The sequence below is a fragment of the Anomaloglossus baeobatrachus genome, chromosome 1 (genome assembly GCF_048569485.1).
Source record: "Anomaloglossus baeobatrachus isolate aAnoBae1 chromosome 1, aAnoBae1.hap1, whole genome shotgun sequence".
In the NCBI taxonomy this organism is placed as follows: Eukaryota; Metazoa; Chordata; class Amphibia; order Anura; family Aromobatidae; genus Anomaloglossus; species Anomaloglossus baeobatrachus.
The window spans coordinates 815,324,429-815,331,052 of NC_134353.1; the positions used below are offsets into that span (position 1 = coordinate 815,324,429).

General features: G+C 44.0%; 1 protein-coding gene across 2 annotated transcripts in view; it reads right to left on the bottom strand.

Annotated features, from left to right (window-relative positions):
- Positions 1–4,046, bottom strand: part of RGMB (repulsive guidance molecule BMP co-receptor b) — a 107,059-nt gene extending 103,013 nt beyond the window's left edge. Inside the window, exon 1 of one of the 2 annotated variants that reach the window (XM_075325064.1) lies at positions 3,807–4,046. The gene's annotated coding sequence lies outside the window, so the exon portion shown is untranslated. The remainder of the gene's footprint in view (positions 1–3,806) is intronic. The other variant, XM_075325065.1, reaches the window with a different exon arrangement.
- Positions 4,047–6,624: the final 2,578 nt, after the last annotated feature.

Here is a 6,624-nt window from a genome sequence, read left to right on the forward strand (position 1 = left end):
AACAGGAGCTGGCGAGAGGCCAGAATTTGTGAATGGAAACGTGAACGAACAGCTATTCCGAGTGTCCAAGTGTGGGATCAGTAATGTCCGTGGACGTGTACTCGGCCTGGTGGTAGGAAGGAGGATCAGGTTCTGAAATGTGCGGTGCAGTATCACGGCTACTGACACTTGACCGTGTGGAAGACAGAGTGTTTGTGGTGGTGCCAATCTGACTGGAAGCATTATCCGCTATCCAACTAACAACCTGTTGACACTGGTCTTGGTTCAAGAGGGGTGTACTGCTGCGGTCCCCAAGAATTTGGGACAGGACGTGCGAGCGACTAGATGTGGCCCTTTGTTGTGGCGAAATTAGAGCTTGCACACAACCTCGGTGTCTGCCTGCACCACCATCACGTCCACTTCCTTGTTCGTTGACAACGCCCTTGCGCATTTTGCAATGCTGTGCTGATGTGTATTCACTAGACTTGTGTGTTATATCCAAGTTTGTGCAAAACTCACACAAATGCAGCGGAAAGCTGCCACCAACAGGCACACACGTGCAATTTTTAAATGCAAGCACGGAGGCACTAAGAACCTAACAGGTCTCTATCCAGGGACAACGTAGAGCCTCCCAATGTTTGGCTTCCCTGCCTAAGGGCTATACTATAATACACCCACTTCCTTCCAATGGGCACTTCAGGTTTACAGGCCTTCATGCACGTCTCTATCCAGGGACAACGTGGAGCCTCCCAATGTTTGGCTTCCCTGCCTAAGGGCTATACTATAATACACCCACTTCCTTCCAATGGGCACTTCAGGTTTACAGGCCTTCATGCACGTCTCTATCCAGGGACAACGTGGAGCCTCCCAATGTTTGGCTTCCCTGCCTAAGGGCTATACTATAATACACCCACTTCCTTCCAATGGGCACTTCAGGTTTACAGGCCTTCATGCACGTCTCTATCCAGGGACAACGTGGAGCCTCCCAATGTTTGGCTTCCCTGCCTAAGGGCTATACTATAATACACCCACTTCCTTCCAATGGGCACTTCAGGTTTACAGGCCTTCATGCACGTCTCTATCCAGGGACAACGTGGAGCCTCCCAATGTTTGGCTTCCCTGCCTAAGGGCTATACTATAATACACCCACTTCCTTCCAATGGGCACTTCAGGTTTACAGGCCTTCATGCACGTCTCTATCCAGGGACAACGTGGAGCCTCCCAATGTTTGGCTTCCCTGCCTAAGGGCTATACTATAATACACCCACTTCCTTCCAATGGGCACTTCAGGTTTACAGGCCTTCATGCACGTCTCTATCCAGGGACAACGTGGAGCCTCCCAATGTTTGGCTTCCCTGCCTAAGGGCTATACTATAATACACCCACTTCCTTCCAATGGGCACTTCAGGTTTACAGGCCTTCATGCACGTCTCTATCCAGGGACAACGTGGAGCCTCCCAATGTTTGGCTTCCCTGCCTAAGGGCTATACTATAATACACCCACTTCCTTCCAATGGGCACTTCAGGTTTACAGGCCTTCATGCACGTCTCTATCCAGGGACAACGTGGAGCCTCCCAATGTTTGGCTTCCCTGCCTAAGGGCTATACTATAATACACCCACTTCCTTCCAATGGGCACTTCAGGTTTACAGGCCTTCATGCACGTCTCTATCCAGGGACAACGTGGAGCCTCCCAATGTTTGGCTTCCCTGCCTAAGGGCTATACTATAATACACCCACTTCCTTCCAATGGGCACTTCAGGTTTACAGGCCTTCATGCACGTCTCTATCCAGGGACAACGTGGAGCCTCCCAATGTTTGGCTTCCCTGCCTAAGGGCTATACTATAATACACCCACTTCCTTCCAATGGGCACTTCAGGTTTACAGGCCTTCATGCACGTCTCTATCCAGGGACAACGTGGAGCCTCCCAATGTTTGGCTTCCCTGCCTAAGGGCTATACTATAATACACCCACTTCCTTCCAATGGGCACTTCAGGTTTACAGGCCTTCATGCACGTCTCTATCCAGGGACAACGTGGAGCCTCCCAATGTTTGGCTTCCCTGCCTAAGGGCTATACTATAATACACCCACTTCCTTCCAATGGGCACTTCAGGTTTACAGGCCTTCATGCACGTCTCTATCCAGGGACAACGTGGAGCCTCCCAATGTTTGGCTTCCCTGCCTAAGGGCTATACTATAATACACCCACTTCCTTCCAATGGGCACTTCAGGTTTACAGGCCCTCATGCACGTCTGTATGCAGGGGCATTGGTGAACCTCACAATTTAGGACTGCCCTGGCAAAGGAAAATACTACAAAGACTCACTTCCTCAAAATGGGCACATTAGACTCAAGAGGCCTTCATGTACGTCTCTTCTCAGGGACATCGGAGTGCCACACAATGTTTTCACGTAAAATCTTTCATGTATTGATCTCAAAAAGTAACATACACCAGCTCTATCTCACTATTGGGTATGTGCCCTTAACATTTCCGCCATGAAAAATCATTTTGGGGTCATTTTGGAAGGTTTTCTGGTGAGTCCGTAAAAATGGCGTAAAACGCGGACAAAATTGTTCACAGCTGTGACTTTTGAGTGATAAATGCTTCAAGGGGTCTTCCCCATGCTGTTGCCATGTCATTTGAGCACTCTTCTGAGACTTTTGTGACATTTTTAGGGTTTCTCCATGCTGCCGGGAGGTCATTTCACAAAAATACTCGGGTCTCCCATAGGATAACATTGGGCTCGTTGCTCGGGCCGAGTACACGAGTATCTTGGGAGGCTCGGCCCGAGCTTCGAGCACCCGAGCTTTTTAGTACTCGCTCATCACTATTAGGGATATTATTAAGATGCTAAGGTTTTTTTTTAACTCGTTGCACCCCAGATAAGATTGTAAGCTCCCCAGGTGAGCGCTCCAATTAGTCCTCACGTGAGGAGCATCCGGTTTGGGATAATCGCTGCCAGAAGCCTGACGTATCATTAATAAATAATATTAGTAATTTGCTCAGGATTTGGACGTTGCATCTTCTATTTGGATCCCGTGTTCTGAGCCTATTATTGCCCAAGGTAAGTTGCTAAACTGCACACAGCCTCCAGTCCTAAAACACTTTGAGCTCCCCATTAGCCAAGCACTCAGGGAAGCTCTAAGTGAGAATACCCAGCCAATAATGTCTTTTCAAGGTGAAGTAATGTAAAGTCAATTACCTAAAGGACCAGATGCTTTTTGGCCTTTGTGATCTTTACTTGTCCCACTAACATTGCAGGCGCAAACTCAATACCCTCTGTCAAATTACATACGTCCCGTTCCAATTTTCAATTAAACATTTCATTTCTTTAATTTTAACTGCTTCACTTTTGGAGGAAAAAAAAATGACAATATTTTGTATAATACAATAAATAAAAGAAAAATATTAAAACATTAAATATAAAGAATGTAAACAATTAAATGAAAATATAAATACAAACAATTGGTTGTGTTTATGAATCGGTCTACACCTTATCATATAGTTCCAAAAACTTTACAGTAGCAGGTCCACCCCAGTTAGGTGTAATAACATGGGCAAGGCTCGGCAGTATATGTAGGTAGGATATCTGTATAGTCAATGTTTAAACTCAGTGCCAAGCTGAGCTAACATTTTTCAAGTCATTTTTTCAGAACACAGGGAAAGCCCGTATTGCATGATTGACACTTCTGTGATTTCCATTTATTTATGTGTAATGGCAGGTGCATAGACTAAAGAAGAATGAATACATGTGAGTAGACAATAATATTCTGTATCTGGACAAACAAGCAAAGAATAAACTAAAAGCATTGAAAGCACTTACCAGGTAGGTGACAGAAGGCTTTATGTGTGATGCCCAGCTGTGGAGGAGTGCTGAGACATAGCAGACACAAGTCAGATAGCTCTGCCTTCATCTGGGACTTGGAAGTGCTTGCATTGCTTTGCCTGCCTTGCTCGCCTTCTTTGTGTGTGTGTTTTATTTCTGAGCTATAAGAGAAAAATGAAGGTTCTTGTCAATGAAAACTGTGACACACTCAGAAATCCGTCTGGTGTGGCATTTTTTGGCATGGGTGGCACAGAAAAAGAATGAGACGCAGCCAGCGATGTCTGTAACGCTCACCCCTCCGTATTATTTCCAGACAGACAAAGGATGGACCATGCTGGAAAACAGAATACATTTCCAACTATTGTTTTGAAGGCAGATTACACATACAAGCCATGCAAGAGCCTATAGCCAAGAATTGTCACTTAGTATTCAGTCTGGTCGCAATAAAGTTCATTACTCTACACTCCGTATGATGCATGCCAATCACAGATTATATCAATATTCTGTAAATGCATTACAGTTACACTACGCTCAATAGATGGCTCCATAAGTCTATACCTTCAATATGAAATAGGTAATGAAAATGTTCATTGGATACAGAGTATCAATGAATTGAATTGTTGTATAAAGTTTAATGTTTGATTTTCTATAATAAAAATTAAATGGCTCATACTACAAAATACACATTTCATTACATTGATGTTCATAGCTTTATTTATAAGGGATGTTATAACTATATATATCTTGAGAAAACACCAAAGACCTGAGATTGTTCCAACTGGCCAACTATTGTCTCCTGGGTGTGACCAGATTAACCTCTGTATTAATAGTGTTCTTTCTACATTTATTACAATTGTCACACTGTCAGGTATGACAAGCGTGGCACGTGCGCTCAGACCAACGTGGAGGATGATGCATGACAAAAATACAAAAAACAATACAAGTGTGATAGAACTCTGGGGACACAATAACAACGGTGAACTCCCGAACTCCAGTGAGAGGGGTAGATGGGACACCTCCTGCACTCACCTGCAGCTGTCTCTACTCTCCTAGCCAGGCCGTACACAGTCTCCCCAACTGTCGCCGAGCAGGAACCCTGTAGATGCCCTGGCTAGTGCGCTGACAGGAGGAAAACGCTAGTCGAAATGCTGCACTAATATACACAAAGAAGGTAAGACAAACAGGGGAAAACAGCAACAAAAAAGGATAAAATCCGACTTTTGGAATACTGCTAGACAGGACCTTCCACCAAGGCGGTCAGAGAACAAATGGATTTGCACCTTCCGCAAGGACTGCTGGGAAAACACTGCTACTTATATCTGAAGGGGTGTGGCTACAAAGCAGCTGCAGCTGGAATGCTCTGCTGGGAGCTGTTGGCAACGAAACTGCCATTTAATTAACTGCTTAAGTTCCACAGGAAATAAAACTACCTTTAAATATAGAGCCTAAGATGGTAATGAGTGACTCTAGTCCTGAACAAGTCACTAGTCTTCAAAGAGAGACAACTGTGACAATAATTGTGATGTCACTAACTTTGAAACATATTTATGAAGAGGGACAAGACTTTCTGCACAAATCAGGGGTCCAAATGTCCCTTATCCCTCACAATTCCATAGTATTAATATTTTTAACATACTGCATGCACCACATTTCCTTTTATCAGAATCTTTGCCTCACATGCAGATTTGTATGTAGGGCTGTCTGGCCACTGTACCATGTATCTAAATTATTTCTCCCCAGCTCATTTCTTAACCTTCATCCCTCACATCTCTAATATTTGTCTTGTGATGGATGTAGAATGACCTTTAAAGTCAGAACCGAGCAATGTACTGTGGGCCCCAACAATAAGCTACGTGACAGTATAATGGTTCGCCAAAATTACTTATTCAGTTTCTTCCAACAAAAGGCGCTTCACTTAAAAAGCTGCAAGATTTACAGTTTCTTTACAGGATTGGTCCGTCATCAAGTTTCACCCCCCCGCTTAGGCCTCTCTGCCAGTCAGTGTACACTGGACTTGCATCCCATCATGCGGCAGTTCAACTCTGGGACCCTCTCTCTCCCTCTCCTGATCGTACATCTTTTCAGCAGTGAGGCCCACTCTCAATCCAGAGCTTACTCTACCCTCTCAGCAAAACAGTAACAATGCAGTAACAGGACAAGAATCTGCATAACTAATTATCTGCTAAATAGTTACAAGTCAAATTTATGAGATAGCCAAGATCATTGTCTATAAATTGAAGGTAGTGTCACATTCAAAGATCTAGTGGATGGTGAGATATGGAGCCTGAAAGTTAAAAGTTTAAGACATTGTAATCCTTTTGCTTGTCACTGTATATAGGTCTGACCTGACTTTACAATTGATGTACCATGTACTGATGGGGGTTTTGGTCATTTATTCATGTACTGTAGGTGGTTTTGGTGATGTACTCACATACTGATGGTGGCTCTGGTGATATATTTATTAGGCATGATCGAATACCTCAAATATTTGGCTACACCCATATTCGACGAATAGGTCGCCGCTATTCGACTATTTGTGAATATTCGATACGCAATGTAAGTCTTTGGGAAACCCGAATAGTTGCCGAATAGCAACTATTCGGGCTTCCCTTAGACTTACATTGTGCATCGAATATTCGCATAGCGGCGACCTATTCGTCGAATATTCTCGAAGCCGAATATTGCCGAATATTTGTGATATTCGATCAACCCTAATTTTAATGAATTGATTGTGGTTCTTGTGATGTATTCTTTTACTGTCAGTGGTTCTTGTGATATATTCCTGTACTGATAAGGGTTGTGATGCTGTGTTTTT